This window comes from Macrobrachium rosenbergii, chromosome 30, assembly GCF_040412425.1.
Source record: "Macrobrachium rosenbergii isolate ZJJX-2024 chromosome 30, ASM4041242v1, whole genome shotgun sequence".
In the NCBI taxonomy this organism is placed as follows: domain Eukaryota; kingdom Metazoa; phylum Arthropoda; class Malacostraca; order Decapoda; family Palaemonidae; genus Macrobrachium; species Macrobrachium rosenbergii.
The window spans coordinates 35,256,025-35,276,777 of NC_089770.1; the positions used below are offsets into that span (position 1 = coordinate 35,256,025).

The 20,753-nt window shown below is 36.8% G+C and overlaps 4 pseudogenes; 1 reads left to right on the forward strand and 3 right to left on the reverse strand.

The window, feature by feature from the left end:
• Window positions 1-3,648: 3,648 nt before the first annotated feature.
• LOC136854866 (NADH-ubiquinone oxidoreductase chain 5-like) lies at window positions 3,649-5,223 on the forward strand (annotated as a pseudogene).
• Window positions 5,224-6,966: 1,743 nt separating this feature from the next.
• LOC136855175 (ATP synthase subunit a-like) lies at window positions 6,967-7,640 on the reverse strand (annotated as a pseudogene).
• Window positions 7,641-7,944: 304 nt separating this feature from the next.
• On the reverse strand, window positions 7,945-8,913 carry LOC136854867 (cytochrome c oxidase subunit 2-like; annotated as a pseudogene).
• Window positions 8,914-9,505: 592 nt separating this feature from the next.
• Window positions 9,506-10,161, reverse strand: LOC136855176 (cytochrome c oxidase subunit 1-like; annotated as a pseudogene).
• Window positions 10,162-20,753: the final 10,592 nt, after the last annotated feature.

Here is a 20,753-nt window from a genome sequence, read left to right on the forward strand (position 1 = left end):
TTCCCCAGCCTGTCCCCAGCAGCAGGAAGCCCCGCATATAGCTTCACTATAAAATATGCAGCAGACTTTGTCTTCCCAGCTGCAAGCGTGACAACCAGGAAAACAGAAGAAGGATAATAGACGTCCAACTAAAGCTTCTAGACGTCCAGAAGTTTAAGACGCTGAACGTAGTGAATGAAACTCTAGACGCTGGATGCAGTGGCGTCAAGCATCTAGGAGTGAAATACCATGATGACAAGCGTCAATGAACCCAAGACGTCAAGCGTCGAGGCATTGGACGTCAGGGCGTCAGGCTTCAAGATATTGGAAGCCAAGACGTGGAGTTGGCTCAGGACGCAAGATGCACTGGCATCAAGTGTCTAACAAAGAATTAGGTCTATTGATAAACAGATAGAAATCTCAGCCGATCCCATCCCAAGAGGTTCTATGCCTTAGGATGAAGATTCAGAGTCAGGATTTTCGGGCTTTTCCGTTTATTATAAAGACAGGACAAGCCTCAAGAAAATTTCAGAACTTTATAAAGAGACAGTCATGCTTGGCAAAGGAATGGATGAGTCTGCTGGGAACCCTTTCCTCGCTGGAACGGTTTGTCTCCTTTGAGAGGTTAATTCTATGCCCGTTACAGTTTCATCTAAATCGGAACTGGGACAAGGAAATAGAACTGGAGACCAATTGCATCCCCATTTCGGAACCAATAAGACCGTATTTGTAGTGGTGGAACGTCCCCGTCAAGCTCCAGGAGGTCCCTTCTCTATATTAGAGGAACCCAGACCTAGTGTTGTTATCCGACGCGTCGGACTCAGTATGGGGAGCAACACGAGGGAAATAAAAAGTCTCGGGCTCCTGGACCAGAGAGCAGGAGGATTTAAACATCAATTAGAAGGAATTAACTGCAATCCTTCTAGCTCTCAGGAGTTCGAACACAGTGGGGAACAAAGAGGTGCAGGTCAACACCGACAACACGGCAGCGTTGGCCTACATCAGCAAACAAGGGGGCACTCACTCCAGGTCTCTATACGAGACAATAAGAGAATCTCTTCTTTGGGCAAAGGAGGAGAATGTAAAACTAGTAACCCACTTTATCCAAGGGGAGAAAAATGTGAGGGCGGACATTCTGAGCAGGAAATAAAGTCCTCTCAAAAGAATGAACGCTACATCAGGACTTTGGGGATGTCCTTGCATAGATCTCTTCGCCACAGCGCAAACGAAGAGGTTGGACACTTACTGCTCTCCAGTACCAGATCCCGGGCTATATACATAGACGCGCTCCTGGTGGACTGGTCCAACTTGGACGTGTATGCATTTCCCTATTTCAAGATAATACACAGGGTACTGAAAAAATTTGTGTCACATGAGAGGACCGGAATGACCCTTGTGGCCCCTTACTAAACGACAAGAGATTGGTTCCCAGAAGTACTGGATTGGATGGTGGACATTCCGAGTAGCCTACCTCAGAGAGTAGATCTACTCAAACAACCCCACTTGGAAAGATATTACCAAAACCTACAAGCGCTACTAGTAACTGCTTTCAGACTATCGGAAAACTCACAAGAGCCAGAAGTTTTTCGAAGGAGGCAGCTGGCGCTATCGCAAATCAAGGAGGTTATCCACCATTAAGGTATACCAATCCAAGTGGGAGGTATTTAGAGGATGGTGCAAGGACAACCATGTGTCCTCTTCCAATATTTCTGTAACCCAAATTTGTATATAGAGAACTCACCAGCATGGAACCTAGACGTGGTCCTGAGGTTCCTCATGGGGAGTAGGTTCGATCCCTTGCAGAGGGCATCTTTAAAGGACCTCACCATGAAAACTCTTTTCTTGGTCAGTTTGGCCGCAGCGAAAAGAGTTAGTGAGATACATGCTCTCAGCAAGAATATAGATTTTATAAAAGGCAAGGCAATCTGCTCACTGCAACTAGGCTTCCTTGCAAAAAATGAATACTCATCACAACCCTAGCCCAGAACGTTCGAGATTCCGAACCTAACGGACATAACAGGGGAGGAGAGAGAGAGAGTCCTATTCCCGGTAAGGGTTCTAAGGCTCTACCTGGATAGGACAAAGGACTTTAGAAGGAATTCAGAAGGGCTTTGGTGCTCAGTCAAAAAGCTCTCTGTATAGATGTCGAAGAATGCTCTGTTTTATTTTATCAGACAGTTGATAAAAGAAGCAAATATGGAATGTAGAGAGATAGACTACAAGATTCTGAAAGTAAAGACGCACGAGGTCAGGGCAGTAGCAACCTCTGTAGCTCTTAAACAGAACAGGTCCCTGCAGAGTATCTTGGACACGACCTTCTGGAGAAGCAAGTTAGTATTTGCCTCTCACTATCTAAAACAAGTCAAGACATTATGCGAAGATTGCTATACGCTGTGCCCGTTTATAGCATCTAATTCAGTAATGGGAGAGGGAATACCCTACAATCCCATAAACCAATACCCTTTTTTCTTACCTTGGAATTGAGAATTTTTATGGTTGTTTGTGAAGACTGGACGCAGTCTTCCGCAATCATTGGGATGAAAGTTCCTTGGTAGAGCCTGGAACAAGGGTATTGAGAGGAGGTCTAGCCACATAGAGATTATACACCGGTTGACAGCCCCTAGAGATTTTCAGCCCCTGGGTGGATCGCTGGATCTCTTAAGGAATGCAGACATAATGAGAGGGAGTTCATTGAAGTCAGCTTCCTTAATCCAATCCTATAAAATAATACCCTTTGTTCTTGCCTTGGAATGGTTGAAATTTGATGGTTGTTTGTGAAGATTGAACGCAGTCTTCCACAATCATTGATTTTAGTCAGATGATCATTTTGTTCCTTGGTGATGCCCGGAACAAGGGTATTATAGGTTGTCTGTCACATAGAGGTTGGTACACTGGTTGGCAGCTCCAAGAGGTCTTCAGCCCCCTGAGTGGATCGCTGGACCTCTTAAGGAATACAGACATAATGAGGCGGAGTTTATTGAACTCAGCTTCCTTAATCCAATTCCATAAAACAATACCCTTTGTTCTTACCTTGGAATGGTTGAAATTTTATGGTTGTTTGTGAAGATTGAACGCAGTCTTCCACAATCATTGATTTTAGTCAGATGATCATTTTGTTCCTTGGTGGCGCCCGGAACAAGGGTATTATAGGTTGTCTGTCACATAGAGGTTGGTACACCGGTTGGCAGCTCCTAGAGGTCTTCAGCCCCCTGAGTGGATCGCTGGACCTCTTAAGGAAAGCAGACAAAATGAGGGAGTTCATTGAAGTCAGCTTTATTAACCCTTAAGCAAATTCCAACGATGTTGGCTGTCTCTGACCCTCCACCAAAGGTGTCAATCAGCTATATATATAACTACCAGGTAAGTTAGATGTTTAAAAATGATATTTTCATAATAAAATAAATTTTTGAACATACTTACCTGGTAGTTATATATAATTAAATTCCCACCCTCCTCCCCTCTAGAGACTAGGGGCATGGAAGATCTGAGGAATAGTTGGAATGGTTCCAGGTACCTGGGTAGAGGGCGCACAGGTGGTTCACCTGACTACCGATCGGCGATTGCCGCGAGTTTTTGAAATTCTGCCGTGACGTCAGGGACTTAAGCTATATATATAACTACCAGGTAAGTATGTTCAAAAATTTATTTTATTATGAAAATATCATTTTAGGCAGTGTTGTGGAATAATAAGATGAATTTAAGGTGTTCGGTGTTTTTATTAATTGTATCTATTGCTAGTCTGATCACTTCTCTAAATTTACTTTTTTTTTCTGGTTGTTGTTATTTTTTAGACTGGGAGTTGGTCAGAATCAACAGGGCTAATATCAAAATAGGTTTGATTGTTGACTGAATGTCAATTATGTTTATGTCTTTTGTTTGTTTTATTTCTTCTAGGGTTTTATTCTACAGGGGTTATAATATCGGGCGTTTTATGTATTTGGTTTTGGGATTTGTTCTTTCTATGTTCTTGTTGATTATTAGCCCTAATATAATTAGTATTTTGTTGGGGTGGGATGGCTTGGGCTTAGTGTCTTACGCTTTGGTTATTTGCTATCAAAATGAAAAGTCTGCTGGTGCTGGTAGGCCTATGTTGACCGCCCTGTCTGACCGGGTGGGCGTTTTTGCTATTTTACTCAATACTTCTTTGATGCTGAGTTTAGGGGGCTGAAATTTTTATTTTTATGTGGGAGGAGAGTCTATTGCTAACAGGTATGTTATCTTTTTAGTTGTGTTGGCAGCCATGACTAAGAGGGCTCAAATTCCACTTTCTGCTTGGCTTCCTGTGGCAATGGCAGCTTCGACTCCTGTTTCTGCTTTGGTTCATTCTTCTACGCTAGTTACTGCTGGGGTCTATCTTTTAATTCGATTTAGTCCGAGACTGATGTCTTCTTTTGCCAGGACTTTGTCATTATTGTTGGGGTGTTTAACTATATTTATGGCTGAGTTGGGGGCTAATTTTGAGACTGATTTAAAGAAAATTATTGCTCTTTCTACTTTGAGACAGTTGGGTGTTATAATCACTATTTTAAGGTTGGGGTGGGCTACTTTGTCTTTTTTTCCATCTACTAACTCATGCATTGTTTAAAGCTCTTTTGTTTATATATGCTGGATCTGTTATTCACAGGGTTGGAGATTATGAAGATATTTGTATAATAGGGGATTTAGTCAATTTTATGCCTATTAGGGTGATGTACATTAATTTGGCTGATTTAGCTCTTTGTGGTTTTCCATTTTTAGCAGGGTTTTACTCTAAGGATTTAATTTTAGAGGTGGCTTTCTTGAATCCTTTAAATGTTTGTTTTTGACTATTAGCTTTAGCTACTGACCTTACTGTTTGTTACAGGTTTCGTTTGGTCTATTACAGGCTCATTGGTGATTATAACTTGAGTTCTGTTTCTTCAGTGAGTGATTCTGATGTTTTAATGACTTGGCCGATACTTGTGTTGAGGGCTGGGGCTGTAGTGGGTGGGGCTGCCGTTTCTTGGCTTGTATTTCCAGCTCGTACTATAATTTGTTTGACTGCCTATAAAATTGCTTGCTTTGGCTGTTAGCCTGGTTGGTGGGTTTGCGGTGTATGTATTGAATTTGATGGTAGAGAATTATAAGCTTAAGTCTTTGAGATTATATCCTGTGGTTGTGTTTTCTGGTTCTATGTGATTTATGCCTTTGCTGTCCACTATTGGTGCCAGGCGAAAGGTTTTAGGAGGGGGCTCTGTTTACTCTCAGTTGGGGGATGGGGGTTGATGCGAGTATTACGGCGGACAAGGTATTTATAGAACTTTAATCAAATCTTCTGGTTATCTTCAGGCTATTCAAGAAAATAGAATTAAAAATGGTGATTTTATTAGTTTGATTAGTGGGATTGCTATTAATTATTTAAACTTAAGAAGCTTAATATTGTGAGCATTACATTAAAGCTGTAAAGGAGGCAGATTTGCCCTTGGGTGTTTTAAAAAGGGTTGGTACCTTTGGCTCTACAATGAAAATGTAGCATGTTAATTACACTATAAAAACTTGGGAATAAAGACGGAATTTAACTGCCTGAGACCGAAGTTTGAAGCTTCCTCCCCTTCTTGTTTTTCCCTTAGTTAGAACTTGAGTTCAATGGTACCATTAATAGTGGTATACCTCAATTTGGTTTTAACTAATTAATTGAAGGTATATTTACCACGGCCTAGGTCGAAACTAGGTGCGACGCTCACTTTTCAACTAAGATCAGCTCCTTGGAGCACCTTATGAGTGCAAATCAAATATCATAGTTGACTATGATCTCTTATTCTGATCATTCTAAGGCTCCTTGTATTCATTCGTCTTAGAGTCCCAAGAGTAGGATAAGAAGAAAGAAAAGGCCTGTCACAGTTCATGTTTTTACGTTTGCGAAGGTGATAATAGTGGTTAGGGGGAGTAAGAGAGTAATTTCTACGTTGAAAATCAAGAAAATAATAGCAATTAGGAAGAATCGCGGTGAGAAGGGCAGACAAGCGGATCCTTTAGGGTCGAATCCACATTCGAATGGGGATCTTTTTTCTTGGTCGGCAATGGTTTTTTTAGCTGAAAGGGTAGAGATAATTATAACTGCTATGCTATTGAGATAATTAATATGATAGTGATGAGAGTAATTGCGATTAACACTGATTATCCTGGAAATACCAGACACAGTTGATTGGAAGTCAATTGTACTATTTATACTAGATAATCATTTAACTATCCTCCTCATCAGTAGATTGAAATGTTTAAGAATAGTCATACTGTGTCTACGAAGTGCAAGTATCAGGCAGCTGCTTCAAAGCCGAAGTGGTGGGCTAATGAGAAGTGGCATATATATATATATAGTCGGTATAGGGATATGAGAAGGAAGCAGGATCCAGTGATTACGTGAAGCCTGTGGAAACCAGTGGCTACAAAAAATGTTGATCCGTATACAACTGAGTCTGTGATTGTGAAGGGGGCTTCATAATATTCTATGGCCTGAAGGGCTGTGAAGTATATGCCTAGTGTAACAATGAGTGCTAGACTTTGAAGGGCCTGCGTGTGGTTGGATGCGAGAAGAGTGTGGTGCGCTCAGGGTACTGTGGCCCTCGAGGCTAGTAAAATTGCTGTATTAAGAAGAGGAATTTGAAAGGGGTTGAAGGTATTGATTCCTGCTGGTGGTCAGCATGTTCCTAACTCTACTGTGGGGGATAGTCTACTATGGAAAAGGCTCAGAAGAATGAAAAGAAAAAGAGGACTTCAGAGGCAATATATAAAATTATTCCCCATCGGAGGCCATTGGCTACTTTTGATGTGTGAAGACCTTGATATGTTCCTTCTTGTGTAATATCTCGTCATCATTGGATTAGTGTTAATAAGGTTGCTGTGGTTCCTAGAATTAAGAGGTCTACGTTGAATTGGTGGAATCACTTTACAAGTCCAGTGGTAAGTATTATAGCTCTAATGGCTATGGTCTGATGTCTACTAGGTGGTAGGCATGATGTCCGTGTTTTGGCATTAGTTTACTTCTCTAGCATAAAGGGTTCTTGGAGCGGCAAATACATAAGATTGAATTACAGCAACTGCTGCTTCTAAAATTAGAAGAAGGATCTGGGCTAATACTAGTATGAATACTGCTGTTTGGCCTAAGTGTGGTCCTGTGTTTCCTATTAGTGTTAAGAGAAGGTGTCCGGCAATTATGTTGGCTGCTAGCCGAATGGCCAGGGTTCCTGGGCGAATTACGTTTCTAATGGTTTCGATCAATAACATTACTGGTGTAAGTGGTCCTGGGGTTCCTGCTGGCACGAGGTGGCCGAATGTGTGTTGAGTTTGGTTAATTCATCCGAATAGTATAAATGCTATTCATAAGGGCAGAGCTAAGGACAGTGTTATTGATATGCATCTTGTTCTTGTTAAGATGTAAGGTATGAGTCCTAAAAAGTTATTGAATACGATAAATCTAAATAGAGAGAAGAATATGATAGTTCTTCCCGGGTTGGTTGGTCCTAAGAGGGTTTTGAATTCTTTGTGTAAGGATGCTGTTACTGAGGATCATATCAGTGAAGAGTGTGACAGTATAGCTCAAAATGGGTAGGGATAAACAATAGCCCGAGTATTGTGGATGCTCAGTTTAGAGATAGGTGGTTAATCCTAGAGATTGGGTCAAATCTTGAGAACAGGTTTGTTATCATTTTCAGTGTGCTTGGTCTTTTTTATAGGGGCTATGTGCGGGTCAATTTTAATGGGTGTTTTGATAAAGTATCTTGAGATGATAATTAGGGCTAGTATTACTGTGAAAAATATGTACATGTTTAGTCATAATAGGGACTGTTTGAGGGATTTTAAAATATTACTTAGTAATAATTCGAGCTTGACAAGCTCGCGTTATGTTTTAACTAATTTTAATCATTAGAAGTAGGCATAACTACTATTGTAAGTTTAGAAGACTTACACTTGCTTTCAGTCATCTAGTGAGTTATTACTATTAGATGAAATTCAGTTTAGAAAGGATTTAATTGAAGTTCTTTCTATGACAATTGTCATGAATCTGTGTTTTGCTCCGCAGATTTCTGAACATTGTCCGTAGAATAGCCCTGGTCGATTGATCTGAAACCTGATTTGATTAAGTCGTCCAGGTACTGCATCTGCTTTTACTCCTAGGGCCGGAACTGTCCATGAGTGAATAACGTCTCCTGCTCTAATTAGGGCTCGAATTTGGGTGTTTATCGGCAAGATTGTTTGGTTATCTACTTCTAGAAGTCGAAATTCTCTTTCTGTGATATCTTGTCTTGACACTATGCATAAGTCAAATCTGATCTGAGTGAAATCTGAGTATTCATATCTTCAGTATCATTGTCGGCCAATGGCTTTGAGGGTCACTCTTGGGTTGTTTACTTCATCAAGCAAGTAAAGTAGACGCAGGGATGGAAGGACAATAAAGATTAGGATAATTGCAGGCAGAATTGTTCAAATTGTCTCGATAGTTTGATGTTCTAATAAAATTCGGTTTGTTAGTGAGTTGAAGAATAGAGATGAGAGTATGAATCCGACTAGGGTGGTGATGAGGATGAGAACTAGTATTGCGTGGTCGTGGAAAAAGATTAGTTGCTCTATAAGGGGGATGCTGCGTCTTGGAGGTTAAGGGCTTTTCATGTTGCCATTACTTCTGAAAGAAACTAGGTTTCCTATTAGGAGCTTATATCCTATGCAATGATCTGCCATTTTAGATAGCTGTTAGGGGGATTTCTATGTATCGGTGATCTGCTGGTGGAAGGTTGTGTTGTCACTCGGTAGTAGTTGACATGAATAGGGAGAATAGAGCGGGTCGCTTAGATGTAAGTGCTTCTCACACTACTATGATGAATCCCAATACGGCGATTAGGGAAATTGATGGTCCTACTGAAGATACAACAATTCATGTTGTGTAAGCATCTGGGTAGTCAGAGTATCGTCAAGGCATGCCATTTAGCCCTAAGAAGTGTTGTGGGAAGAAAGTTAGATTTACTCCAATGAATATAGTTGTGAAGTGAATTTTTAATCATTTAGGGTGGAGTGACAGCCCAGTAAATATGGGGAATCAGTGGGCAATTCTGGCAAAAATGCCAAATACTGCTCCCATGGATAGAATGTAATGGAAGTGGGCAGCTACATAATATGTATCGTGGAGGATAATGTCAATGGATGAGTTGGCTAGGACTACACCTGTTAGTCCTCCTATGGTGAATAGGAAAATGAATCCTAGGGCTCAAATTAATGAGGGGCTGTAGGTGAATTGCATACCATGAAGGGTGGCCAGTCATCTGAAAATTTTGATTCCTGTTGGCACGGCAATAATTATTGTGGCGGAAGTGAAGTATGCTCATGTAGCTACGTCTATCCCAACGGTGAACATGTGATGGGCTCAGACAACAAAGCCAAGTACTCCAATTGCCATCATGGCATAGACCATTCCGAGTGTCCCAAATGATTCTTTTTTTCCTGATTCTTGCCTTACAATATGAGAAATTATGCCGAAGGCTGGTAGGATTAGAATATATACCTCTGGGTGTCCGAAGAATCAGAATAGGTGTTGGTAGAGAATTGGGTCACCCCCTCCAGCAGGGTCGAAGAAAGATGTGTTTAGGTTCCGATCTGTTAGAAGTATAGTGATGGCTTCGGCTAGGACTGGTGAAGAGAGGAGAAGTAGAATGGCCGTTAAGAAGACAGTTCATACAAATAGGGGTAGCCGATCTATAGTTATTCCAGGGGCTTGTATATTGATTACTGTGGTGATGAAATTAACGGCTCCTAAGATTGAGGAAACCCCGGCTAAGTGGAGGGGGAGAAAATACCCAGGTCTACTGAGGCCCTGGCGTGAGCGGTGCTGGCTGCTAGGGCCGGGGAGACAGTTCATCAGGTGCCAACTCCTCTTTCTACTATTCCTCTAGAGAGAAGTAGTGTCAGAGAAGGAGGTAGGAGTCAGAATCTTATGTTATTTATTTGTGGGAATGCCACATCTGGTGCCCCTAGTATTAGTGGTACTAGTCAGTTGCCAAAGCCACCAATTATGATTGGTATAACTATGAAGAAAATTATTACGAATGCGTGGGCAGTGACATTTACGTTGTAGATTTGATAATTTCCAATTAGTCTGCCTGGTTGTCCTAATTCGGCCCGAATTAGGAGTCTTAGTGATGTGCCTACCATGCCTGCTCATGCTCCGAAGATAAAATATAAAGTTCCAGTGTCTTTATGGTTTGTTGAGAAAAGCCACCATTGCGTGGGTAGGTGGCCGATTAAAGGTAATAGATTGTAAATCTATGCATGGGATTATTCTCTGTCCAGGCTATGTAGTTTAAATTTAAGACGTTAGGCTGCAATCCTGAAAATGTGACTATACCTTAGCTTATAAGGTTTAAGAGATTGATACTCTTGTTGGGAACTTTGAAGGCTACTAGTTTAGTTAACTTAAAACCTTAGAATTGAATTATAAGGGCTAGTGGGAATAGAATTGGTGTGAGGTTAATTAGGCTGAATACTGCTATTCTTTGTGAGTGGGTTGGTCTAAATGTTGCTATTTTGGGTGATTTTAGAGTAAAAGAGGTGATTCTAATTCGGGTATAAAAGAATAGTGTAATTAGGGCTCTTATTGTTAAAGATCTGATCCATTCTATGGATCAGATCTTTAACCATAAGAGCCCTAATTACAACAAAGTTTCCCAGTCGTCAGCCAAGTGGCAGGCTTCCATAAGTGTGGTGGGCGGCCTGTCGCTGAGATATACCGCAAGGGGCCCAGGCACACATTGGAAGAGGTCCTCTAGCATGGTCTGGTTGAATAGGTCCATGAAGGTCGTGCATGAGAGCGAGTACCAGACTGGGTCTTGTGACAGGCCCATTCCGTCCAGGACCAGCCGACTTCCTTGGCAAGACCTCGGAACTGTTGTCTCCATTTCTCCGGGGTAATCTCGTAGGCCTTGGCGATGACCCTACGGACTTCAGTCATATCGCCTCTTTGACTCTGTGCCAGCGAGTGGAGGGCTGCCTTTGCTTTTCCTTCCAGGTGTTTGGTCAGCACTAAGGCCCTCTCAGCCTCAGTGGTGTTGAAATTGTCGAAGAGCGCCTCGACCTCTTCTAGCCATGCTTCTGGCTCTTCCTCAGTCCACTTGGGGACTAGAGAGTTAAGGCTTGAGAGCGGAGCATTTGGTGCAGCAGGTATGGGGTTGGAGGCTTGTTGGAGTGCTATAGCTTCAGCACTTTCCTTCCTCGCTCTCTCCAGCTTGAGCTCCTTGTCTTTGAGGGCTAATTCTCTTGCTGTCTTGGCCTCTTCATACCTGCTGTGATCTTTTCGTTCTTCTCATTCCACCTGGAGTATTTCATCCAGCTGTTCTTTCATCCACTGGGCGAGTTCCTGTCCGTGAACCCTGCTTCCTGGCCCATGTTCATGAGGGCTTGGCGCTGTAATAAAGACATGATTATAGTTTATGAGGAAGACCAGGGGAAATGGTCTGTGACGATGTGGTGGCACCCTTTCAATAAGGTGGCACTGTGGTTGAGTGTGCCGTGCGAAGGTCACACTGATGGAGCGATCCTGAAGGACGTCTGATCCTTATGGGCGGATACACTGGTAGGTATGGAAGTGATCCTGAAGGTATAAATTCCTTATGGGCGGAAACACTTAGGAAATGAGAGTGATCCTGAAGGCGCTATCATCCTTATGAGCGGATACACTGTTGTGGGCACTCTGAATCTCAGGTGCAGGTGCAGTGGTGCATAAGTGGTTACTTCGATTTGGTGGCACTGTGGTGCTGGTGTGCTCCGGGGAGCAACACTAGAAGGTCAGTGCAATCAAATGGCACTGAAAGAAATGGCACTTCTTGAGGCAGAAAGTAAGTAAGGAGTAAGAGGGAAAGGAGAAAGGGTAATTGCTTCAGTAGCTTAATTGGTTGGCAGTGCCTCAGATTAGTGGCACTGTGGAAACGAAACCCTTGGGTGTGCACTCGTGGGTGGTTAGTCTTAAGAACTAGTGGTTGCTCCCTGATATGAGGAAAGGGAAGTTATGGGGTTTGCATACACTATGCGATTTGGTGCTTGCAGCATACGCAAATCTTGGATAATGAATACCCACTCGTACGTACGCTCTATGAAATGCACAAGAATTCACTTTACTACTGAGGCGATTAACGGAAAAGAAAAAGAGATGGGAGATAATTCAGTGAACACTGGCACGTATATAAATTCGCGCACTCTGTGTGAATGAGTAAAGAAATAATGAAATGGGATCTTGAAAGGTCAATGGTTGGACTAAAATTAAAAGAAAATCCTTATTGTACTTGGCTTTTATAAATTTGTGGGTTCATTTCCCAATACTCATTGATTATGGTGAAAAGAAAAACTCTCTCTCTCTCTCTCTCTCTCTCTCTCTCTCTCTCTCTCTCTCTCTCTCTCTCTCTCTCTCTCTCTCTGAGAGCTCATGGTAATGGAACGTATTCATTTACATAAAATTTGAAATGTGAAATGTGAAAGTTCTTTTCAGTATTGTCACTTCTTTTTCTTCCGGAATATTTGGATCCAGTGAGGACTCGACTTTTGCGTCCTTTACTGCCCTCTGCTGTTTGCGCTGTCTGTCATATTGGAATGGAGATTGGACCTGACGTATAGGGGCTGTTTGCAATAGGCACAACATTTTTGTGTTGTATGGATGGGCCTGAACTTTTGCTGGAACGTTCGCTCCTGGCTCGTTCCTAAAGGGAAAAATATTGTCTTCGATTCTCTTAAATACTGGCTCTTGACAGTGCTGTCACCCTTCTTGCATGGGACATGTCATACGTAAATATACACGAGAGAGAGAGAGAGAGAGAGAGAGAGAGAGAGAGAGAGAGAGAGAGAGAGAGAGAGAGAGAGAGAGAGAGAGAGAGAGGTCTCGGTATACAGCCAACAATGTAATTAACATAAAAAATTATACAAATAAAAATTTGACACCTACTTATATTTTGAGAAGAAAAATAGAGATTGTCGATTCCCTACACCTAGGAGACGAAAATGCTTGAGGTATTTTTAGAACTATTCGTAGATAATTAATAACACACACTTTTTATACAATCATGGTACAACACATTCCTCAGAGGACTTAGGATATGTTCAAATGAGTACCTGGATAAAGAATTTAACATATCCGCCAACACCTATATATATATCTATACATTTATCGATATATATATTAATAAATATATAATAGAATATACTATAGAGGTCCCACTCACAACAGACAAATAGATTTCAACAGTAAATAAATATATATATATATATATATATACATAAAAGGCCACCGATACATATAGTGCCTATATAATAGTGTATTATTTTCCATATATCCCAAATCCATATTCATATATATATTATATATAATAACAAAAATATATAAGATATATATATATATATATATATATTAATCTATATTATATATGTGCATAGACTAGATATGTACTCTATATGTAATTTAATAACAGAGCACAAAAGATCATGTATATTACGCTATAGAGTTCGGGAATTTTCCTATCAGAAATACAGGGCATATCATTAACTATATATAATTGGTTTTGCAAATAGCTATCCGTAGTGCTATAATCTGCTATCATCAATCAAATCAACAATAATATAACTTATGAGGATATTGAATCGGATGACATACACCTATAATATCAAACCCTCCTGAAGAAGATACCCAAGAAACGCGACCGCCAGATCCATCGCCAAACGGGAGCTAATTAACTTTGTCACCACTACACAATTTGTTCATTCTATCCTTCTAAAAACGCTCACCTCCAAACATCGGATGGCCTAGGCCACACCTTTGAGTTTTTGTATTTTCCACCTACATTATTCTATATCTGGACAATGGGCAGACACGTAGACCGGCTGTATTTATATCTGTGTGCTGGGTACTTTTAATCCTATAATCAAACGTTAGAAATCCAGTTTTTATGAGGCCTTTTATATTCATATTACACTGTAGTATTACAGGAAATATTTCATATATATATATATATATATATATATATATATATATATATATATATATATATATATATATATATATATATATATATATATATATATATATATATATATATATATCATCTATTAATAACAAAAGATCTTTAAATTCACTTTCCAGTACTATAGACAAATTGCTAATAGGTTGTTATGATTTACTAAAGAGAGAGGCAAATAGCACAGAAAAGGGAGACGAGGAAAGTTTCTCTGAGGTTAATGTCATGAAATAATGAAGATAAAGATTGGTTACACCCGGAACGCAAATCACAAAATGATTAATCTAACTTGGATGTCAACTTGAGAGAGAGAGAGAGAGAGAGAGAGAGAGAGAGAGAGAGAGAGAGAGAGAGAGAGAAGAGAGAGAGAGTATATTTGGATGAAATGGTGTTTCGCTGTTTACCATAAGTATGAGATCTAGTTTGCACAATCTTCAAGTTATCGAATTATAGAGATTATACTCATAATTATTTGTACGTCTAATTTTAGATAACTTGTTTTGTAATTTAATTTCAAAAGGGTAAATATAATGCAGTAATAATTCCACATTGATGTGTTTAATGGAGTATTCAGCAGTAATATCTGGAGTGAATCCCCATGCATACCTATACAACTTTGGTATTTTTATTTGAAACAGAAAAAAAGAGATAAAAACACTCTAGAATTTTTGATCAGGGATCTATACTCAGGAAAACCGCAAGACAAGTGAGCCCCGTATTTTACTCAAAAAGAATTGTAGGTAACAGACCAAACAATTTTCTCCCAATAAAAAGTTCGCCCTTCAGTTCTGCCAAAAGTTTTGGACTTTTGTGCAAAAAGAATTTTTTTTTGTCTAGTGAAAATGGATTCTCTCTGGTTCAGTAAGTATTGCAATGTTTTACTTTTATTCTACTATTTCCGAAAATTTATTTATTCGTCATAATGAATTTTGTATTTTTTGCTATTATTTCATTTGAAACTTTCTGTATAAGACGCCACAACTATGCACACCCACCTCTCTCTGATCGAGTTTATTCTGTGGCTTTGCAAAAGTAATTTTAATGCAAGGTTGCTGATTCTGATGCCATTAAGAAAGGACAATAAAAATAAAATAAACCAGCAATTACGTCGTACAGTCAATACATCAAGTATAACTGGTATATATATATATATATATATATATATATATATATATATATATATATATATATATATATATATATATATATATATATATATATATATATATATATATATATATATATATATATATATATATATATATATATATATATATATATATATATATATATATATATATATATATATATATATATATATATATATATATATATATATATATATATTATATATATATATACATACATAATACAAAATATCATAAATACATACATACATACATACAAACATACTGTATATATATGTATATATTACACCGGGACATCCATATATATATAAATATGTATATATATATATAGAGAGAGAGAGAGATATATAGATATATAGAGAGATTGTTTGTAAATTTGTTTGGCTTTTGCCATAATTATGAAACCTAATTTGACAGACCTAGACAAATTTGCACATGGCCTTCTGTCACCCCAGAAAGTTTTTTTAACTCAAAATCAAACCCCTTCCCGTGACAGACATAAGCCACAGACAAAACAAATGGAATGTTCGGTTTTTCTGTCACCTTTTTCCTTCAGTTTTCTGGGTTTATTCTCATTTTTCACTTGATGCTTCACCTTTTCTTTTGGTGCTGCCAGAAGTATGATTAATCTACAACAATAATCCCCTATAACATCAATTTTTTAACAGAATTTACGTTAATTTTTATCATAATTTATGATCATGATTAATATAATTGTTTATTACCTCAATAAAATCAACATTGACAACCTAAATTGATAATTTCTTTTCTTTCTGTAGTAAGCAAAGTTGAGTCTGCATGCATAGTTTATTAGTGGCTTAATGCCATTTAATGATTTCAGCCAGTTGAAACCACCATCAAACTCAAATTGCAAAACATTACATCGTACAGTTAATACATAATAGTTGAAAGGCGTTATATGATATAATAAGTAAATAAACACATTTTCCTTTTTATGTATAGTATATAAAATGGTCCTATATATCCTATATCATTTATATATATATATACCAGCATATATATAGGAAGAACAACACGTTGTTGGCTGTTCTGGAATAATCAAAATATCAGGAAAAATCATTACATTTGGAAATCTTTTAACCAAAATCCACTTGGATGGTAAATGTCTTAGATGCAAATAATTTAAGAAATTTGATTCTACTGCAGTTTTCTGAGTAACTCAAAGTGCTCACGTCAGTTCATACCTTTTGCTGATGTAATCATACACAGTAAAGAATAGTATTCCCCATCATTTAGGAAAATAAAATTATTGAGTTTATTATTATATATTATAATATATATTCATCTCTATCTTTTATCAACGCATATGATTCAAAACAATAAGTACAGCCATTGCTAACATTCCTCCAAGAAGGGATCGGCATTTTGTTTGATCCAATGATTTTTATTGGAGAAAATTGAACTTGTGTTTTTCAGATGCCAATCATTATGAACTTTTGAACTATACACAATTTTAATATGAATTTGATGTCATTTTAAAGATAATATTATAATTTATTATGTTAGGTTAAAAAGTCCCTAACTAATATAAAAAAATACATATCATGAGTTGAAGTTACATTTCAGTATATTTTTGGAAAGTTTTCTATCAATTTTTTCTTAACATAATGTGGGTTGTGGAAGGAGAAAAACTTGCACATGCAATTCATTTAGTAATAGGAAAGAAGTAAAAATGTGTAACAGTTTTTTTCACTAAATATTTATTATTAAAAATATGTGTATTTTGGGTCATTTTCACAATATTAATGAATGAGTTTAAAATAGAACTGAGGGATTGGTTTAGGTTTTTTTATGAATTGGACAGTGAAGTTTACTTTCATTATAGTAACATTTTAAAAAGACATCATTGCTTTGTTTTATACAAAGTGTCTTGTATCACATTTAAATAATAAACCTAGATTTTTATCAAATGATTTGGACTTTAAATGGCCATTTAGATAATTTGAAAGATCTAACAGTGAAATGAATAAGCCTATACATAATTTATTCATATTTTGATCAGAGCATGTGAGATGCTTCCCAGATGAAATACAGCGGCAAATTGTCACGAAATTGACGAAACTAGTCCAGGCATGCAATTAATTGTCAGTTGTCGGAAACCCATTTTAATCCATCAGTTCATCTGTTCTGGTAGATGGACTGTCTCCGTACACTTTCAAAAACTGCTGTCTATTCCTTGTAACAGTTTTAATTGCAGTTTTGATGAACTGACAAGAAATTACTGGTAAACTTATATCGATTTTGGATGTTAGGGAGGAAAATCAGATATTAGAGAGAGTTTATCAAATGTCATTCAGAGTTTTTTCAGTTACACAGGTTTAAATAAACTAGTGTATTAAATATCATATATATATATATATATATATATTTATGGATTTATATATATATAAATATGAATACTCTAAAACGACGTTGTGTGTGTGTTTTATTCTTACTGATTTTTAAGCTGCTGTGGAAACGTCGGTTTAATATCTTTGAACAGGTAATAAATATTTTCAAAAAGGAACAGATCTCAAAAAAGGATTTTTAGTTTCATAATAACTTCGTGTCCTCAAAGGTTTTCTGCTTCGTCATGCATTATATAACCAAGGGACCCATGCAGTATTATCAAGTTGAAAACATAAATAAACTAAATGAACAATAATTATTTCTCTCTCTCTCTCTCTCTCTCTCTCTTGGAGAGTCCTCTCTGAATCATAGTGATGTGATAAAAATTCATTCATATATATATATATGTATTAAATATGGAGGTATGTATACTATGGTTTAGTGTATTTGATACATAATACTAGCTGTTTATTCCAACTCGGCACTTCAAAAACTCTGAATGACATTCAATAAACTAACTTCTCTTAAAAAACAAAAAAAACATTACAATATGTCAATGATGATTTGGTAGAAAGCAAAGGCAAAGTCAGAACATAAAAATACAATCCTACTAAATATAAATACTGTATATTTGTATAGGATACTAAGGATGAGGTAAATCAGTGAAAAATGTAAAGGAAAGGTAATTAATTTTAATAAACAAGTAAAACAATTTACAAATTTAATTTCAAAATATTTACAAGAGGTGAGCCAACTAATTTCAGTTAAATTAATGCCCAAGGCCTTAATGATGTATGTACACCTGGACTTTAGACCAGATAGTAGTTTAACAATAATTTTTACACACCCTATCCAGCTCATAAGTTTTTACAGAAATTATAAAATGTGCAAAAGGTTAAAAAAAAAAGTGAAGATAATGATGGACAACGTAAACAAACAAGAGCTGCATGTATATGTAAACATTATTTGTACTATCCATCATTGTGTCCACTTTCATTACCCATGGGATCAAAACAGATAGCAGTCCTTAACTGCTTGCAGCACATATGATATGAAATATTGCATAAATAAATTATTTATGTATAATGTATTCTTGTATGTAAATGATTTAATTATGTCCTTTGAAATTATATAGTTAACTACCATTTGAGTCCATAACCACTACTATATTAAAAGTTGATTGTGTATAAATCTATCTATTATATATATATATATATATATAATATATATATATATATATATATATATATATAATATATATATATTCTATGTCATATATATTTAATATCATATATATATATATATAAGAAGAAAATAGATCATTGAAAAATATATATATATTAAGTAATTAATTATATCAGATAAATGGAAGTGTATAATTGGAATAAGGAATAGATCCATGGAAAAATTTAAGAACTAAGGTAAATTTTTTGTAAAGTATACAAAAACATCAGGCATAAAAATGAATAAATAACAATTCCCCAACAAAACATGCAACTCTAAACCATCAAAAAAATCAAATACATTGCAGAACTTGTAATTCTACAGAAATTATAAATTGAGGGTCACAAAAATAGATAAAAGAAACAGTAAAGAGAGGAATTAAAGGACAAATTGAAGATTTATATAAGTAAATACATAAACATAATTAAAACAAATAAGTCAACTGACCTTTCATTATATACAGAGTGATGGTTTGTGTCTGATGGTGTATGACGTCTCAATTGTGGTAAGCTAAAATCACTGGACTTTATTACTTGATTTAGAAAAAGTTTTTCAGGCCCTGCACGCAAACACACTAACTGTTGTTTGAAGCTAAGAATTAACCTTCAGCTTTTAAATTGACAAGGTCCTAAATGTTCAAGAGGCAACCTCAACAGAATATTCAATGAATAAAGATTTTACAATAAATATAACCGACTGCATTACAATCTCTACTCATTAAGATGGTATTGAAACACAACGCTCTTCTAGTTCATTGTTCGACACAAGACTGCATAAAGAATTAAAAACTTTTTTTTTTACATTTTAATTCACTGAAGGGTTGAATGAGACTGAAACAATAAAATTATGCTAATCTAGACTTCGTAAAAGCAAGTATATATGTAAATCTAACAATTATGGTATAAGGATATAAACAAAGAAACGGAAATACAGAAAAAAGGGTAGTAATTGTGAAGTTTTGAGTGTACAAACTTTTTGGACAACTTGTTGCTACGCATAAACAGTCGATCAAAGTTCTGGGATGAATTCGCAAATTCACAATTCACTAATATAATTTTTATTGACAACGCTGGAAGGAGCCACCTTACAGAAATCCATTTTGGCGGAATTGTTCTCTCTCTTCTTCTGGTCTGTTGATGGACAAAAAGGCAAGATCATGCTCTCTGTTCCATTTACTGTCAACACAGCACCAAAGAGAACAGTTAAAGCAAGCACTCCACTTATCATAAGGTATAATTTGGACATTGTTGTTATTGATTAAATCCCTAATGCTACCTATGCTGGCCTACATGAGGACTCTTGTTCATGGATGAGCCCGACTAAATTTGGAATTGCCCTGTTGTTTTGTTACAAAGACGGACCCTGTCTAGGTCAAAACTGATTAAAAATACTCTAAATCATTAAATATCATTAAGTACAAAAGCAACAATTTTATAATATATATATAGTTATAAAATTATAATATATAAATTTATATATAAATATATAATTTATATATATAAAAAAAAATTGAAATAAAATAGAAATGATAAATAAAATATTTTCTGGTAATATAGACAAAACATAATAGAAATATATATGGATTACCTGGATAGGAGGGTGGAAGGAGGGGGGATATCACCTAGAGAAAGCGTGTGATCTTAAAACTGCCTCAAGCATTTCAATTAAATTGCATAAAGAAAACAGTTATGCATACATATATATATAACGCATAAAATAAACGTTCTACATATATATATATATAGCTTATAATATATTGATTGGTAGTGGATGCCTACTTAATACACACAACTCCACTGCTCCACGGGCGTGAGAAAGGTGAAATCGAATTTGTAGACACTAGACTTTTAATGGCTTTTTCAAGACATGAACTGACAATTAGAAGAAAGGTAAAAGGTTCAGAATAGTTACATCAACATTGGTCTTATAAAAATACGAAACAGAGTGAACATCAATAATCCTAATTACTAGTTATCATCAAAAGTAGGCATTACAACAACAGGCCATTATTATAACAAGTAATCTATACAGTAACACCTTCCTTTGTTGTTTTATG